Source organism: Malaclemys terrapin, chromosome 5, assembly GCF_027887155.1.
Source record: "Malaclemys terrapin pileata isolate rMalTer1 chromosome 5, rMalTer1.hap1, whole genome shotgun sequence".
Taxonomy (NCBI): Eukaryota; Metazoa; Chordata; order Testudines; family Emydidae; genus Malaclemys; species Malaclemys terrapin.
Genome location: NC_071509.1, coordinates 120674777 through 120694159, shown reverse-complemented (window position 1 = coordinate 120694159; position 19383 = coordinate 120674777). Strand labels below are relative to the sequence as shown.

Genomic DNA, 19383 nt, shown 5'->3' with positions numbered 1-19383 from the left:
TAATGAAATATTTTAAAGCAAATTTTAAACTAAGGTCCTGTAGACTAACATGTTCTGAGTAAATAATGTTTTCACCCCTCAGCTCACAGAATATTACAGTCATGCACAACTGTTTTGCTCAGTAAATTCAGAAACTGACAGTATATACCTGGGGGTTGGCAAATGCATGTTAAATGGCTTCATTACCACTTGAAAGGCTCTTTAACAGTTTCAATGTTGTGCTAATAGGTCTGGAAGGCTTTTTCACTTTTAAGTTACTAGATCCCCTCCAGAGTAAGAGTCATCAGGCTGCAGCAGCTAGCTGTGGGAGTCTGCAGGAAGGGTCAGAACAGGGATAGGAAGAGCTGGGAGGGTGGACACTAAGAACCAGTAGTGCCCCAAATTTTCAGGTGCCGTGGGCAGCCCCGTATTCTGCGTATCCCTAAGAATGGCCCTGTGTCCCACAATGCCCATCCTGACTGCTCTGGTCAGCAATTTGAACTCCATGCCCTGAAAGTACATAGGTGTGCGCCCCTCCCGCTTTTGAAGCCTGGGAATTTTTGAAATTCCTCTTCCTGTTTTCTCTGCATGGACCATGCACACAGCAACCTTCCCAGCAGACCATGCCAGCTTTCCACAATAAACGCACTCCCGCATGGAGAACACCGGAGCTGTTGGATCTGCTGGGTCTAAGGCAGGGGTGAACAAACTTTTTGGCCCGAGGGTGGGTAGGGAAATTCCATGCAGGGCCATGAATGTAGGACTGGGGTAGGGGGCTGGGATGCGGGAGGAAATGTGGAGTATGGGAGGGGGTGCAGTGTACACGAAGGGGCTCAGGGCAAGGGGTTGGGACAGAGGAGGGGTGTGGGGTGTACAAGGGGGCTCAGGGAAGCAGGTTGGGGTGCAGGAGGAGGTGCAAAGTGCAGGAGGGGGCTCAGGGCAGGGGTGCAGGGAGAAGTGAGGGAGGGGGCTCAGGGCAGGAGGTTGGGGTGCAGGAGATGTGTGGGGTGCAGCAGGGGGCTCAGGGTAGGGAGTTGGGGTGGGGCTCCAGCCCGGCGCCGCTTACCTGGGGCAGCTCCGGGGTGGCAGCGATGCACACCAGGGCCAGGGCAGGCTCCCTGCATGCCTGCCCTGGCCCTGCGCCACTCCTGGAAGCGGCCGGCACCACGTCGCTGCGGCCCCTGGTAGAGGGGCCACAGAGGGCTCCGCGCACTGCTCTTGCCTGTGGATACCTCCCCCAAGCTCCCATTGGCTGCGGTTCCCTGTTCCCGGCCAATGGGAGCTGCGGGGGGCGGTGCCTGCAGGCGAGGGCAATATGTGGAGCCCTCTGCTCCCCCTCCCCCAGGGGTCGCAGGGACGTGGTGCCAGCCGCTTCCAGGAGTGGCGCGGGGCCCATGGGGGTGGCAATCCCATGGGCTGGATCCGGCCCACGGGTCATAGTTTGCCCACCCCTGGTCTATGAGGTCGTAGCTTCGCTCCAGCTGTAGGAACTTTGATACCTACGGGCTGATTGCTAGTGGCATGCAGAAGAAGGGGCATGACAGGGACATGCAGCAGAGCCTGTGCATCTACACAGTGGGGGTCCAGCAGAAAAGTTTGTTAACATGCACCGAGATGTCCCAGGAATCCTCCATAGAGATGTCCAGGAAACTTTCCTGTAGGTATTCTGCAATCCTCTCCCAAAAATTCATTGGTAGAGCTGCCTTGTTTCTCCCCCTTGCTGTACGAAACTTTGCCGCCCCATGTGACAATAATTTCTGCAGGGACCAGAGTGGCACACAGGCGAGCAGCATACAGAGCTGGTCTGAAGCCATAGGCAAGCAGGAGATGTACCCTTGCATCCTAGGTTACCCTTAGGAGTGAGATATCGTGTTCGATTAACCTAGCCTGTGGAAAACGGTACCAATATTCAGAAAAGTCTCCCTTGGGGCTTCTAATTACTCCCTTCGGAAACCACCCAGACCCTTAGTCCCTTCTTCCCAATTCTCCCCTGTGCCTCCTGCCGAACTCACCGTATTTGGGACTTCCGCTGTCCCGTGTGCTCCCCAAGGGACCGTGAGAAAGAGGTGTGTGTAAATGTTATAATTCACAGCTGTGAGCACACTCACAATACTGTCGTACTGTCGCTGTTCATTATTTCTTTGGCTTCTGCAGATGTGCCCTTGAGGACCCACTCCTCCACACCGGTGAAGCGCCACCATAAGATAAGGTGGCGAACTAAGAGGAGGAAAGGAGGATATGTTCGTGAAGTGCTGCAGTCAACAGATGCAGCACATAATGAAACAAGAGTGTGGAGGGAGACAATTAATGAAAAACTCAGGATGGATACCCTGGAAAGGAGAGATGGGCAGGGGCAGATGATGAAGCTATTGGAGGACCAGACAGAGATGCTCAAGTCCCTCATCACACTGCAGTCAGAGCACATCCATGCACAAGTCCCCCTGCAGTTAATACAGAACTCCATTCCTCCCCAAACTCCCCACCACATTCTACGCATGTTCCCGGTCCCTCGCAATATGCCTTGCACTCCACCCCTAGGGACTGGTTTCACAGTGAAAGCTGGAGTTACACTCAGCTGCGAGAGCTGTAACCGAGACTGTTCCTTATTTCCATGTCCCTAGTTTGACAAAAAAAAAGTGTGTTTTGTCCTGTTATTAAACTTTCTTCTTTGATACAAACTGACTTTTTATTTGTGTCATACACACGTTAGTCGGTGCTAACATTTAAACACAGTGGCTAAAGGCAGGAACATTTGCTCACTACAATTAAAGCTCAGGAAGCAAGCGCTACAGGGACCATTCAAGGCAGCAAGTAAACAGTGCCTGGCCAAATGCTTAGACACATTACTGGGAATCATGGTCAAAATGCTCTTTCAAGGCCTCCCTGATTCGAATAGCCACACACTGTGCCCCTCTAATTGCCCTGGTATCTGGCTGCTCAAAATCAGCAGCCAGCCGTTCAACTTCAGCGCTCCACTCCTGGGGAAATTTTTCCCCCTTCACTTCACAAATATTATGCAGAATACAGCATGCCGCAATGACCATGGGAATATTTTCCTCATCGAGGTCTAACCGGCCAAAAAGGCAGCGCCAACGACCTTTTAATCGGCCAAAGGCATGTTCAACGGTCATTCGGCACCTGCTGAGTCTGTTGTTGAAGCGCTCCTTGCTGCTGTCTAGTTTCCCAGTGTAAGGCTTCATGAGCCATGGCAGCAAGGGATAGGCAGGGTCTCCCAGGATCACTATGGGCATTTCAACATCCCCCATTAGAATCTTCTGGTCTGGAAAGAACGTCCCAGAATGCAGCTTTCTATACAGTCCAGTGTTCTGAAAAATGTGCGCATCATGCACCTTCCCTGACCGCCCTGCGTTGATATCAGTGAAACGGCCCCGGTGATCCACCAGCGCCTGCAAGACCATAGAAAAGTAGCCCTTTCGGTTGATATACTCCCTTGCAAGATGGTCTGGGGCCAAAATTGGGATATGAGTTCCATCTATTGCCCCTCCACAGTTAGGAAATCCCATTGCCTCAAAGCCATCAATTATTTCCTGCACATTACCAAGAGTCACAGTCCTTCGTAGCAGGAGGCGATTAATGGCCCTACACACTTGCATTACCACAGCCCCCACAGTGGACTTTCCAACTCCAAACTGCTTTGCGACTGACCGGTAGCAGTCTGGAGTTGCCAGCTTCCACACAGCGATCGCCACTCGCTTTTCAACAGTGAGGGCAGCTCTCATTCTGGTATCCTTGCGCCGCAGTGCTGGGGCGAGCTCCGCACACAGTTCCAGGAAGGTGGATTTGCGCATCCGAAAGTTCTGCAGCCACTGCTCATCATCCCATACATGCATCACGATGCGATCCCACCACTCAGTGCTTGTTTCCCGAGCCCAGTACCGACGGTCCACCGCGTGCAGCTGTTCCGTGAATGCCAGCAGCAATCTTGAATTATTTGTTTCCATGGCAGCCAGCAGGGCAGGCACCACCGAGTCATTCTCTGTTTCGCAGCTCATGAAATAATGCAGGACCAGCCGTGTTGTGTTCATAACGTTCATCACCACAATGGTCAGCAACTCAGGATCCATGCTGTTAGACAGAGATGGCGGGTGCACAGTTTACAAGGGCTGTTGAAAAACGGCACTAAACGAATTTGGAAGCCCATGGAATGATGGGATGGAAATAAATGCATCATGGGATGGCGAACATGCCCCCCCATAATGCATCACAATCCATTCCCAGAGCTCCCAGAGGCAGAGGGTGACAGAGGGTGGCGAGTTGTACAGTGGGATAGCTACCCACAATGCAACTCTCTCTCTGTTGATGCAAGAGCAACGACTGGGACACGCTTCGCTGATACAAGGAGCGTTGTGTGGACGTGCACAACCGATGTAATTAAAGCGGCTTATGATCGTCAACGTAACTTAAGTCGACTTAATTCTGTACTGTAGACAAGCCTTTATCCTGATGGTCACCATGTGGAAATCTTAAAGGACAGGCAATAGGTAAAGGGGGGGGGGAATATATATATATATATATGCCTAAGTTTTCAAAAGTGACTAGTCATTATGGGTGCCCAACTTGAGACACCCCTGGGAAATGGAATCTGATTTTTTCAGAGGTGCCATCCTGTGAAAGTGAAAGCCCCCAAAATTGTCTAAGGTGGCAGAGGCAACATGTAGGGGGGGCATGTGGGGTCAAGTGCCCCCCCAGATTGGCCTGGTAGGGAGAGAGCGGGGCTCTGTCCTTCTCTCCCTGCGCCTCCCCCTGGCACGTTTGGCCGCTCTCCCTGGCAGCTAGGTGGGGAGTGAGACAGAGCTGCTCCTGTCTGAGAGAGCTTGGCTAGGAGGCAGCGGTGGCTCACTTCAGGCCCGGGCTCAGCTGCCGGGGAGAGGGGCCAAGTACATTAAGGGAGGAGGGATCCGTACAATACTCCAACTGAGGCCTCACCAGTGCCGAGTAGAGCTTAACAATTGCCACCCATGTCTTACATACAACACGCCTGGTAATAAGCCTCTGACTGCCAGATGCTGGGATGGACAATAGGGAAATTATTGAGTGATCTATCCCCTGTTCTGTTCATTCCCTCTGGGGCACCTGGCATTGGCCACTGTGGGAAGACAGAATACTGGGCTAGATGGACCATTGGTCTGACCCAGTATGGCCATTTTATGCAATACACCTTAGAATGACATTTCCTTTTCCCACAACAGCATTCCATTGGCAACTCCATTAATTAATAAAGTCACTAGTCCCTTTTGTAAATTAGGCCAGAATCTGCAAGATCAAAGATCTTTGGCCAGTCCAACCACAGCACACGCCCACGGTGTTCCTCACTGATTTTCAATGGAACCTGACATGTAAATCTGAACACAACCACCTCAATGTGGGATCTGTATTAACATCTACAGATTAGAATGGTTGTATTGCAGCAGATCAGTTTGTTTGCAGAGACTCTCCAATGCTAAGCCAGGAAGAGACATCTGCAAATACCAACCTTCCAAAAGTAATTCTTCAGTGGGGTGTGTGCAGCACAATAACAAAGAGGAAAATCCATCGCTGCACGGAATATTTTGAGGAGGGCCTTATTGGATGGGAGAGCCAGGAGGCTGCCACCTATCCTCTGCCCAAAACTGAAGGACATGCTGCATTTGATTTAGGTGAGGAAAGAATCGATTTACAGGATTACCAGTATAAGTTACACTGCTTCTAAGGCTATGTCTATACTACATACCTTAGAGCAGCACAGCGGTGCTGCTGTAAAGTCTCCCATGTAGCCGCTCTCCTGCTAGCAAAATAAAACCACCCCCAATGAGGGGCGGTAGCTTTGTCGGTGGGAGTGTCTCCCCCACTGGTGCTTTTCGTGGGTAAAACTTTTGTCGGTCAGCAGGGTGTTTTTTTCACACCCATGACAGACAAAAGTTTTACCAATCAAAGTGCAGTGTAGATATAACTGAATTAAATAGAGAGACAAGGTGGGTGAGGTGATATCTTTTAATTGGACCAACTTCTTTTGGTGAGAGAGACGAGCTTTTGAGCTACACAGAGCTCCCCTGCAGGTCTGGGAAAGGTACTCAGTGTGTCCACCTAAATACAAGGTTGAACAGTTTAGCACATGGGTGGGCAAACTACAGCCCTGGGGCCACATTCGGCCCTTCAGACATTTTAATCCGTCCCTCGAGCTCCTGCCGGAAAGCAGGGTCTGAGGTTTGCCCCGCTCCGCGTGTGCCATGGCTCCGCACAGCTCCCAGAAGCAGTGGCATGTCCCCCCTCTGGCTCCTCCACGTAGGGGCAGCCATGGGGCTCCGCACGCAGCCCTGCTCCAAGCGCTGCCCCCGCAACTCCCATTGGCCGGCAACCACAGCCAATGGGAGCTGCAGGGGCAGCACCTGCAGATGGGGTAGCCAGAGAGGGGACATGCCACTGCTTCTGGGAGCTGCTTGAGGTAAGCGGAGCCTGCACCGCTGACCCTCTCCAGAGCCCCAGCCCCCTGCCCCAGCCCTAATCCCCTCCCGCCCTCTGAACCCCTTGGTCCTACCCTCCTGCACCCCAGAGCCTGCACCCCCAGCCAGAGACTTCACACCCGCACCCCAACCCCCTACCCCAGTCCAGAGCCCCTTCCCGCACCCTGAACTCCTCATGTCTGGCCTCACTCCAGAGCCCGCACCCCCAGCCGGAGCCCTCACCCCCTCTTGCACCCCAACCCCCAATGTCGTGAGCATTCATGGCCCACCATACAATTTCCATACCCAGATGTGGCCCTCCAGGCCAAAAAGTTTCCCACCCCTGGTTTAGCACAAATAGTTAACACGTAATCTAAGGAACCACTTAAGACAAAGTGGCCCATTACCACCCCTGTAGTCATAGGACACTAACACCTTTTTGTCCTACACAATCCTGCATCTAACTAAACAAACATAGGTAGCTCTTTTTACCAGCATGGTATCTAATAGCCTCCTCATGTGATTATAGGAACTTATTGTTCCAACCAACCTCAAGAGCTAGAAGCAAAAGCTATTGCTATAACCACACCACCTCTGAGAAAGTGAGTTCAAGTAAACACGGTACTGTACTCACAACAAACAATGCTCAATGCTAAGCACTCCCAAAACACTGATGTCTGCCAATTGGCAGAGCATGAACAAATAAACTTTTCCTTCATTGTTGTTCACGGGACTGCAGTGGTAACTAACGTGCTTCTTCTACTGACACTGCCCTAATAATTACAGAATTTACCAAACGGTCCCTTCACAATGTTTTTTCTCCTAACGGAAGTAATTCTTGTTCTAGTGACCCTCATTTTGCTACAACTCGACATTTGAGCTAAATCAGGACAGGCAGCAAAAAAGTGCAAGGCTTACAAGAACAGTTCCACGTGTGACAGAATGCACGGCACCTTCACTTCCGATGTACAAGCAAAGTATCCTCAGCACGTGGGACAATTCAAACAAAAATCTTCCTAATCCCTATTTTGTAGCCCTCGTGAGGACAGTGTCCTTTTTAACATCTAGTATATAAAGGGGAAAAAAGAATGTGACTACATCCCAGAAGCACGGTGCCACTACAACGGACACCTGTTTATGGGGCTAACAGGGCTGAAAGGGGAAACTGGTACTGAAAATAAAGTTGAAATCACTGGACTACGAAAATAAAAATCCAGTCAACTTCTTAAAATTCTGGGACGTGAGTCTTTGGCAATGTGAAGAAGTGGAGGGTGGGTGAATGGGTCAGATGATCGCCTTGGGACCACCTTTGCCCTGGCCTACAGGAGATCCAGGTACAACACCCAATTCCAATTTCTTTTGCTCTCCACACCAGAAGGGTTCTCAGTCTCTGGAGGATGGGCCAGGTGAGACGGAGGAACTGCTTCACATTTTTTCCACTGACAACCCTGCCAGCTGATCAGGTAGGAGCACTGACACACTTTTAAGTGAAGTCTCATTGAGTCCTCAGAGAGCTTCTGACACCTACATAATCACAAGCCTCAGCATCAACAGAATAGCTCAGGGGGCTCCCCGAGGTGTCTGCCTGGGAGACCAACCTGGGGATGGCTCATTTACTTGTTGCTCTTGGCCCATAGAGAAGAAGATGCATCTGAAGAAGTGAGGTTTTTACCCACGAAAGCTTATGCCCAAATAAATCTGTTAGTCTTTAAGGTGCCACCAGACTGCTGCTATTATTTCACATTTCCTCTCTGGCTCTGGCTGTCAGCCCCAGGGTGGGGGGACTCCAGCTGTGAGCCCCAGGCAGCTGTCAGTGCCCCACACTCTGGCTGTCAATGCCCCACACTCTGGCTGTCAATGCCCCACTTCAGTTAGTGCAAATGCTCCTGGTGAGGACATGCACCACTGGCAGGAAGGCAGTGTGGACACCAACATAATAATATAATTACTGCGGTGGCTATAGGACAACCTACCATTCCTTGACCTAATTTTGTAGTGTACACAAACCCTAAGTATCATGATCACTAGGACGGGGAAAATGCTTTAGAGAGCAAAATGCTAGTTCAGCTGATTATTTTAGTCATTTAGAACCCCAGAGAGAATGCACTAGCTATATGCTTTAGACTTTTAGAGGGTCAATGAACGTGCTTCTTTGTTTGGGGAACACAGCCACAAATAAATTGCCTACAATGCATTTAAAAGACTCTGAGAATCCATTTTTCTGGGACATCTGGATGGAAGCCAATTTTTGTTCTTAAAAATAAATCATATGCAAATGGACATCGAATTAGGACCCAATCTTGCCAAACACATAGCATTACTCATGAGAGTAGTCCCATTGAAGTCAGTGGTACTACTCACATGACTAAAGTTATACAGGCATGAAAATCACTTGCAGGATCCTTGCCTGTGCAATTTTCTAGAGTATCTTTAATGGTACTGCACAGGCCATTAAACTGCTAATAGTAATTTAAAATTTTCTAGATGCATGAATTTTTCATCTATTACAATTTAAACTCTTTGCATATATGCAGACACATGCCACTGAGGTGCGCAGAAGTACAATATACTCCTTTGTAGAGCTACACCCCAGGACATCCGTTTACAGTTCCTGAGACTTTTGCAACCGCATGTAAAAACCCTCTTATTAAAAGCCATTTCTCTATCAATGTACAGGTAGGCTAGTGTATTAACTTTCCTCTACTATACTGTAACTCCTATAGGAGATCCAAATATCTAAGTCACCACCCAGACCTACCCACTATTAGCATAAGTCAGTTTATCTTTGACCTCATTGTCCTCAGAGCCCAGGGGGAGTTCCTGGATGAGCCTTGCACACACACACACAAAGGTATATAAGCCTCATGCTCTGTCTGGAACACGTGGTCTGCTTTTCAAAGATGCTGCCGCTGAGCTCCTGAGGTTGAGGGAGTCGGGGTTGTTTAGCATCTCTGAAAATATCAGACCAAAATGAAACTAAGAATTGGTCTCTGCCCCCTACAGAGAGCCAGACAGGGAGAGAATAAAATGCTGAAATGGGTACAAGAATAAAGACCTAACTAAGCAACATCCCTCTACATACATTCCTGGCGGTATCAGACACAAGGCAGATAGGTAAGATCTACCCTAAATAAAATCCAGGGTGGATCGTTTGGATCTTGACAAATTCCGCAGCTGCCTCGCTAATAAAAATGGTCAATCTTGCTTACTCACTTTGCTGTGTGTATCAGCTGAGTTGTGAGAAAAAACACAATTCCGGGAGAGCCGTGAAAACCCCACACCACCCAGACAAGTCCTTTGAATGCACACCCCCTATCTCCCAGGAAAAGCCTGGATGCTAATGCTGCTAACCCTGGTAGGCTGCAGAGAAGAGAAGGAGCCGCTTGCAAGAAGCCGCCTACCACGGATTACATGCGTTAGGATCTTTGCTCGCTCTCCTCGGCAGCTGAGTACATAGCCCACGAATCCCTGTTGGCTCACTGAAGTGAACTGGTTTAGTCCCTTGTACAGCCCAGCCTATACCGAACTGGGTGAGGTCTTTTTCCTGGCCCTTTTCACTTTAAGCACAGAAACGTGCAAGGGGGAGGGGGAAAGTCAAGCAAACCTGCTTGTATCTCTGGCTAATAAAAGCCAGCAATGATCTCCCTATCTCCCTCCCAGCAGCCACCTCCACCGGCGACACAGGAAATCCCCGGGGAGGAGAGCTAGTTTGGGGGAAAGGGTGTAGAGGGGCTGACTTGGTTACAGCTTCCCAACACTGCCCACCCCCGGAAAGCTGAGCGCGGCGGCTCTGCCTTCCCCCCAGCCCATGACAAAAATGCCTGCCAGGGGGATCTGCAATCCGCAGCAAGCTAGGGTCGCAGCCATGGAGGGCTGCCCGGCTGGGCTGGCTGCGAGCGAGCGCTACTCACCTCCTGCGGCGGCTGCAGCTGCTCCCCGCGTTCCGTCCAGCTGCGCTGCACCTCTGGCTCGGGCCGGGCTTACCCTGCGAGTCACCCACAATAACAATAATAAGGAAGTTTTCCCCTAGCCCTAGCAAGGAAGCAGCCAGGCCGACATCGGTGACAGGCACGGCGAGACGTCCAATGGGGGCCCCAGAAACTCTCCTGCCTGCACCAATCGCCATGTCCTAGAAGGGATCTGGAAGGGTGGGGCTAAGGCCTGGTTTGGTAGGAGAGGGAGGAGGACGAGGGCACACAGCGATTTGTTCAGCCTGGCAGAACTGGAGTGTGCAGGGGGCACGTAGTGACATCAGTATCATTGGCTGCGGGACGATGTTCATAGGGCGGCTGCTCCACATGCACGTGGGGAGGAGCTACATAGAAAACGGTCGGAGCTCCAGCATCTCCTCCTAGGCTTTTAAATGGGTGAAATAAAATGCTAGGAGGAAAGCCAGCATTATGGTTTCAAAATGAGAGTGTTTGGGGTTCACTCAGGAGACCGAGACTGCATGTATAGAGCTGATATCGCAGGGGTAACGTGAGAAATCATGTGATAAATATTATAATATATCTTTTCCATTCAATATGTGAAAAGACACAAAGGCCTGGTCTACACTAGGCGTTTATGTCGAAGTTAGCGCCGTTACATCGAATTAACCCTGCACCCGTCCACACCGCGAAGGTATTTAGTTCGACATAGAGGTCTCTTTAATTCGACTTCTGTACTCCTCCCCGACGAGGGGAGTAGCGCTAAATTCGACATGGCCATGTCGAATTACGCTAGGTGTGGATGGAAATCGACGCTAATAGCTCCGGGAGCTATCCCACAGTGCACCACTCTGTTGACGCTCTGGACAGCAGTACGAGCTCGGATGCTCTGAACTGCCACACAGGAAAAGCCCCGGGAAAATTTGAATTTGAATTCCTTTTCCTGTCTGGCCAGTTTGAATCTCATTTCCTGTCTGGACATCATGGCGAGCTCAGCAGCACTGGCAACGATGCAGAGCTCTCCAGCAGTGATGGCCGTGCAATCTCAGAATAGAAAGAGGGCCCCAGCATGGACTGATCGGGAAGTCTTGGATCTCATCGCTGTGTGGGGCGATGAGTCCGTGCTTTCCGAGCTGCGATCCAAAAGACGGAATGCAAAGATCTACGAGAAGATCTCTAAAGACATGGCAGAGAGAGGATACAGCCGGGATGTAACGCAGTGCCGCGTGAAAATCAAGGAGCTGAGACAAGGCTACCAGAAGACCAAAGAGGCAAACGGACGCTCCGGATCCCATCCCCAGACATCCCGTTTCTACGAGGCACTGCATTCCATCCTCGGTGCGGCCGCCACCACTACCCCACCAGTGACCGTGGACTCTGAGGATGGGATAGTGTCCACGGCTGGATCCTCGGACATGTTAGCGGACGGGGAAGATGAGGAAGGAGATGAGGAGGACGAGGCAGTCGACAGCGCTCACAACGCTGATTTCCCCGACAGCCAGGATCTCTTCATCACCCTTACAGAGATCCCCTACCAACCCTCCCCAGCCGTTACCCCGGACACAGAATCTGGGGAAGGATCAGCCAGTAAGTGTTGTAAAAATCTAAACATTTATTTGTAACAGAACAGGAATATTAACAATTTAAAAAATGGGTTTCTCATGATTAGTTTGATTAGCTTAACGGTTCAGTCATGGGCAGTGCAACTATTGAAAAAAAATCTAGCAATGTCCGGTTTTGCATGATTGTCCTGCCCAAGCCGCTCTACTGGTTAGTCACTGCTACAGCAGCTACAGTAAAATGCGGTCTATATGTCCGGGGATGGAGCAGAAATCCTCCTGTGACATCTCGAGGAAGCTCTCCTGGAGGTAATTGGAAATCCGCTGCATTAGGTTCTTGGGGAGAGCGGCCTTATTGGGTCCTCCGTAGTAGGACACGTTGCCACGCCACGAGACTATCAAGTACTCTGGAATCATTGCTCTGCACAGCATGGCGGCATACGGCCCTGGTCTTTGCAGGCTTTCCCGGAGCATTCTCTCTTTCTCGCTGTCAGAGATCCTCATGAGGGTGATGTCGCTCATGATGACCTGCTTTGAATGAGGTAGGGGAATGTTAGTGTTGGGACTGCTTTGCCGTTCCTTTACAGAACTGTAACCGCTGGTTTGCAGCCACGCGGTGGAGGCGGGAGAGGGGCAGCCGAAAGGGATCGTTCCCGGGGACAGCCGCGAGGGTGTGGGACAGGAGCAGACTTCCTGCTTGCCGAATTGCTGGCAGCAGGGACCGACATTGATTTCAATGTGAAATGAGGCCATTGCTAATATTAAAGTTTTAAGCTGCCACAAGTCTACGGCTTACCATGTCTGCCTGCAACAGAAATTCCGTTCTCCTGAGAGGCTTCTCAAATGTGCTGTAGAAGACCCCAGGCACTGAATGCGAAGGCCGAGAATTCGACCTTGTGCTGAGTGCGCATGTGATAGGTGCTGTGCATGGTCTTGTTAACAGAGAAAGACTATGTTCTTTGTTCACAACTACATTTATCTTTCTGAGGAATTCACTCCCTTTTTCCCATTCCCACAGCCCCATCTGCGACTGTCTCACAACCTAGCCTGTCATCACACTCCCAGAGGCTAGCGCGGATTAGGCATAAGAAGAAGAGGACACGGGAGGACATGTTCTCGGAGCTTATAGCCTGCTCCAGAGCCCAGGCAGCACAGCAGACCCAGTGGCGGGAGAACTTGACCCGAATGCACCAAGCCAACATGGATCGGGAGGAGAGGTGGCGTCAGGAAGACCAGCAGGCGACTCAAACCCTGCTTGGACTAATGAGGGAGCAAACGGACACGCTCCGGCGCCTTGTGGATGTTCTGCAGGAACGGAGGCAGGAGGACAGAGCCCCGCTGCAGTCCATCTCTAACCGCCCTCCCCCGCCACCAAGTCCCATACTCCCCTCACCCAAAGTGCACAGAAGGAGAGGCAGCAGAGTCCCTGCTAACTCTCACTCCACCCCTGCAGAGAGCTCGAGCAGCAGAAGGCTCTCATTCCCCAAAATTTGACAAGTTCTTTCCTTCCCGCCTGACACAAGCCCCCGTCCAAGTTTCACTTTCCCAGTTCCATGTTTGGTTGATAATAAAAAATACGTTTCTGTTAACTACTGTTTCCATCATGTTCTTTTGGAGGAGGGGGGGATAGGGGGTTGGTAATTCGACAGGACAGTCACCTTTGGCAGGGTATATAGTCGGGGGCAGGCACAGCAGCAGGGCACATACATAGTGCAGTGATGCAGTGACTAGTTACCCTGGTTAGTCTGGGAGGTTGTTTTCATGTTATGTGGTGGGGGGTGGGTTGCTCTGTGACTTTGTGGCAGGGGAGGGCAGTTACAGATCTTAAGCGGCGGTCCTTAGGCAGGATCACAGAGCCACACAGCAGGGGATCTGTAACCGTCCTCCCCCTGCCACAAAGTCACATAGACCCCCCCATACACACAGTCCCTATCAGGAGGGGTGACAGGCTCCGTTGAAACAACCATCCCACCGCAGCGGAGCCTGTCAATCCTTGAGTTTAGAAGCTGCATTCGCGCCACTACAGTACACCCGCTCCGCACCACAGTCTGCGTCCCAGTTTTAAAAAATTCCCGCGAATACAGTATTAAAGAAAACGGTGTGCTTTAACAAAGTAGAACTATTTTTATTTTGAAACGTGTGTTGGAAGTGGGGTGAAGGGGGTATGTAACTGGATAGGATAGTCAACATTAACTGGGCAAAGAAACGGGGGCAGGTTTAGCTTCTCAATACACAAACTTTACAGTCACAGGTTACCCTGCTCACTCAGGAACTTTGCTTTCAAAGCCTTCCGGATGCACAGCGCTTCCCGCTGGTCTCTTCTAATCGCCCGGCTGTCTGGCTGTGAGTAATCAGCAGCCAGGCTATTTTCCTCAACCTCCCACCCCGCCATAAAGGTCTCCCCCTTGCTCTCACAGAGATTGTGGAGCACACAGCAAGCTGCAATAACAATGGGGATATTGGTTTCGCTGAGATCACAGCGAGTCAGTAAGCTTCTCCATCTCCCCTTGAGACGGCCAAAAGCACACTCCACCACCATTCTGCACTTGCTCAGCCGGTAGTTGAAGAGTTCTTTTTCAGTGTCCAGGGCGCCAGTATAGGGCTTCATGAGCCAGGGCATTAGCGGGTAGGCTGGGTCCCCGAGGATGACTATAGGCATCTCCACATCCCCAAGAGTTATTTTGTGGTCCGGGAAGTAAATACCTTGCTGCAGCCGTCTAAACAGACCAGAGTTCCTGAAAACACGAGCGTCATGAACCTTGCCCGGCCATCCCACGTAGATGTTGGTAAAACGTCCCCTGTGGTCCACCAGTGCTTGCAGCACCATGGAAAAGTAGCCCTTTCTGTTAATGTACTGGCTGGCCTGGTGTTCCGGTGCCAGGATAGGGATGTGAGTTCCATCTATGGCCCCACCGCAGTTTGGGAATCCCATCGCTGCGAAGCCATCTATGATCGCCTCCACGTTTCCCAGGGTGACTACCTTTGGCAGCAGTACATCAACGATTGCCTTGGCTACTTGCATCACAACAACCCCCACGGTAGATTTGCCCACCCCAAACTGGTTCGCGACTGACCGGTAGCTGTCTGGCGTTGCAAGCTTCCACAGGGCTATGGCCACTCGCTTCTGGACAGTCAGGGCTGCTCGCATCCGGGTGTCATTGCGCTTCAGGGCAGGGGACAGCAACTCACAAAGTTCCAGGAAAGTTCCCTTCCGCATGCGAAAGTTTCGCAGCCACTGGGATTCATCCCAGACCTGCAGCACTATGCGGTCCCACCACTCAGTGCTTGTTTCCCGTGCCCAGAATCTCCTTTCCACGGCATCAACATGACCCATTGCCACCGTGATGTTCTCGGCGATGGGTCCCCTGCTTTCTGAGAGGTCTGTGCTACTCTCAGACTTCAGGCCATCACCGCGTTGACGTAGCCTCCTCGCCTGACTTTTCTGCATCTGCCTCAGGGAAAGGTGTATGATAAGTTGCGAGGCGTTGAGAGCGGCCACAACTGCAGTGATGGTTGCAGCAGGCTCCATGCTCGCAGTGCTGTGGCGTCCGCGCTGTCACTGACTAGAAAAGTGCGCGAACTGATTTCCCGCCGGCGCTTTCAGGGAGGGAGGGCGGGAGTGATGGACGGATGACGACAGTTACCCAAAAGCACCCTGGACACATTTTTTTTACCCAGAAGGCATTTGCGGCTCCACCCAGAATTCCAATGGGCAGCGGGGACTCCGGGAACTGTGGGATAGCTGACCACAGTGCACCACTTCCAATGTCGACGCTTTCCCCGTTAGTGTGGACTCACAAAGTCGAATTACTGTCCTTAGTGTGGACACACACGTTCGACTTTGCAATATCGATTCCAAAAATTCGATTTAAGTAAAATCGAACTACTCTCGTAGTGTAGACAAGGCCAAAGTCAAGCACTCTACAGTTAGGAAAGGCCAGCATTAAAGTTGCCTGTGCAACCTAAATTCACCCTCCTTCTGCACATGCATTATGATACAATCAGTAATTAAACAATCGTGCACTACACAGTGTAGTTGTGGCTGTGTTGGTCCCAGGATATTAGAGAGACATGGTGAGGTAATATCTTTTATTGGACCAACTACTGCTGGTGAGAGAGAGAAACTTTCGAGCCACCCAGAGCTGTTCTTGGTCCAATAAAAGATATTACCTCACCCGCCTTATCTCTCTATGATCATGTACACCTCTACCTCAATATAACGCTGTCCTCGGGAGCCAAAAAATCTTATCGCGTTATAGGTGAAACCACGTTATATCAAACTTGTTTTGATCCACCGGAGTGCGCAGCCCTGCCTCCCTGAGCACTGCTTTACCGCGTTATGTCCGAATTCGTGTTATATTGGGTCGCGTTATATCAGGGTAGAGGTGTACTGTTTTTTTCCACAAGACCCCTGCCTCAGAATGCTCACTGAACGAGCCCCTATTCAAGAAAGAGGGCTGGATAACTACACGTATATCTGATAAAAACTGAGTTCGCTGAATTAGGATGCCCCACGGCACCAGTCAGTTTGGTATTTTTGCAAAGGATCATGTGTAAGGCTCACAGGGGGTGAATCAGACTTGGCAGCCTCATTATTTGCATAATAATCACAAAAGGTTGTTTGTTTTAACCAGAAATTGCACTGATTTCATACAGGTTGGCTAACATGAGGACTGTCCACCCCCGTGCACAAGTGCTGAGGATATGGCACAGGCAGGCAATGCCTTGCACAACACACTGCATACAGCTTTTAATTTCTTGAAAGTAAAATTTCTGATTGTGATAGGCAAGTTTTCATGAGCTCTCGAAGGAGGCATTTTACAACTGCATTGGGGAAGATCTCGGTCTTTAAATGTACCTGCTGCTGCCATTGTCCTGGTGTGCACCCCAAGAGAAACCGGAGGGACAAGAAATTTCCACTTGTTTCATCTCAAGGAGTTTACTGCAGATTGCCCCCTGGACAGAAGGGCAGTGAGTGAGGATGTAGAAGCCACTCAACCCTGGGCATTTGCTTCAAGCAGCAATAATTCTGGCACGGAGCTCTGCTGCTTACGTCTCCTCTGCTGAGAAAGGGGTGAAAGAGAGTGACTCCACCCCTCCTTCCCCCATAAATCTGGCAGATCCCCATGGAACTCAGATGGTGGGATTTTGTGCAGGATCTCAAGAAGGGGGATGATATGATAGAATTGGAAAAGGTTCAGAAAAGGGCAACAAAAATTATTAGACGTATGAAACGGCTGGGACTTTTCAGCTTAGAAAAGAGACGACTAAGGGGGGATATGCTAGAGGTCTATAAAATCATGACTGGTGTGGAGAAAGTAAATAAGGAAGTGTTATTTGTTATTTATTGACTCCTCATAACACAAGAACTAGGGTCACCAAATGAAATTAATAGGCAGCAGGTTTAAAACAAACAAAAGATAATATTTCTTCACACAACACACAGTTAACCTGTGGAACTCATTGCCAGAGGATGTTGTGAAGGCCAAGACTATAACAGGGTTCAAAAAGAACTAGATGCATTCATGGAGGATAGGTCCATCTATGGCTATTAGCCAGGATGGGCAGGGATGGTGTCCCTAACCTCTGTTTGCCAGAAGCTGGGAATGAGTGACAGGGAATGGATCACTTGATGATTGCCTATTCTGTTCGTTCCCTCTGGGGCACCTGGCATTGACCACTGTTGGAAGACAGGATACTGGGATAGATGGACCTTTGGTCTGACCCAATATGGCCGTTCTTATGTTCTAAGCAGCACTCCCTGTCTTTTGTGCCCTCTGGGGATAATCAGTAGTAAAACTCCCATTAACTTCAAAGCGGAGTATGTTTGAAAATGTCACCCTGTTAGCAATCCCACCCAATCCTGCATACAGCTAATGTTTAACTTTAAGCACATCAGTAATTGTACTTAAAGCAATGAGATTACTGAAATGTGCAAAGTTAAGCATGTGCATACATTTTTGCAGAATTGGAGCCTTTATCTATAATTAAAAATATTTTATTCAAGTGAGGTTCACCTTTTCTCTGTTTCTGTCCAAATATTATTTTTAGTTGTATGAGCATGAAACATCACTTCTTTTATAACAACATCATGTCAAAGTGATTATTCCCCTTTTTTATCTTTTAATTTTTGGAGTCTCTGGAGACATTTGGTATATATTTGCCCTGAGGCTCAGATTTTTTTTTACCGAGTTTCAGCCAAATTGTAAATTGGGGGGGGGGGGGGGGGGGTTTTCAAGTGAGAACACAGCTATCACAGCTATAACTACTGATTATTCATTTTCTGATTTTAAATTGTTGTGCAATATTGCTTTGGGCTGTCTAAAAGCTGCTGCATTCCTCCCAAAGGGTAATTGCATTTCAATGGGAGGTGAAGGGGTCTATACTTTATATGCCAGGTTCCATAGTCTTTTTTCAAGTCTGGCTCTCAATATTAAAATCACCCCTGTGCAGAGGACCGACACCGCTTATGTGCCACTTAAGGTGTCATAATAAATGTTAGTGTTTGAACAATGACACACATGTTTGCATGGGCACAAAAGGAGGCCCCTTTTGGAAATAAGGCCCAATATCTACAGTCTTTCTTTCCCTTGCAGTTTCCAGGGTTCTACATTGATTGGTTCTACCCTTATATATTGCATTTAGCACACTTATTTTGCTTAAAAGTATACCATCAACTTAAAAATTACACTTCTACCTGAAAATGTTTCATGTACTGTTATTACAAGTTGCCTCTAGATTACTATAAATAAGGGATTAGAGGAAAAATATATTTCTCTTTTTATTTATTTATTGCTTTGTTGACTTTGTGATTTAGAAGCACTTTGTGTTTAGTCAATTTCTGTGTTTTTCTCCCATATACTGTTAATTTCCTTTGTTTGCATGGGTCTTTGATGGAGCTATAAGAGAAGGAAACCGTCAGAAGTATAGGAAAATGTGATTATAAAACCAAAACATTTGTGAGAGGAACTCAAGGCAAATGTAACACCTGAAACTATTTTTAAAGTATGTTTTTAATTGGCTAGGTTTCAAGTTGATGGAGATCCTTCAAAGCTACTGCAGTACTGATAACTAAAATAATAAATAAAATAATCTCTCTTCCCACTGCTCTTCTTTTTACTGTTATGTTCATATATTTCTTGCCTCCTGAGCTCAGGTTTCCATGTGCTGCAGACTTTCTTCATCTGTTTTTTCAGTCTGCATATGACAGGCTGGTGAGTGTTGACACCCACTCACCTTCTCTTTGGCATTCCGATGCAATTACTTGACAATGAGATATCATGGCATGTGTATACATTTTTTACAACAAAAAATCCAGGCCTAGTCTACACTCAATTTTGTAGTGCTTTAATTATTTTCAAAGGTATTTAGGCACCTAAAGATGCAAAAATCAATAGGCATTAGAGACCTAGGCATTTTTAAAATCCCACTAGGCACCTATCTGTATATTAGGTGCCTAAATACCATTAATAATAT

At 49.2% G+C, this 19383-nt stretch overlaps 1 protein-coding gene across 6 annotated transcripts in view; it reads right to left on the bottom strand.

Annotated features, from left to right (window-relative positions):
* Positions 1–10567, bottom strand: part of HERC3 (HECT and RLD domain containing E3 ubiquitin protein ligase 3) — a 143157-nt gene extending 132590 nt beyond the window's left edge. For 4 of the 6 annotated variants that reach the window (XM_054029119.1, XM_054029121.1, XM_054029120.1 and 1 more), the window contains exon 1: positions 10331–10566. The gene's annotated coding sequence lies outside the window, so the exon portion shown is untranslated. Of the gene's footprint in view, positions 1–10330 lie in introns of all 6 variants that reach the window. The other 2 variants (XM_054029124.1, XM_054029125.1) reach the window with 2 other exon arrangements.
* Positions 10568–19383: the final 8816 nt, after the last annotated feature.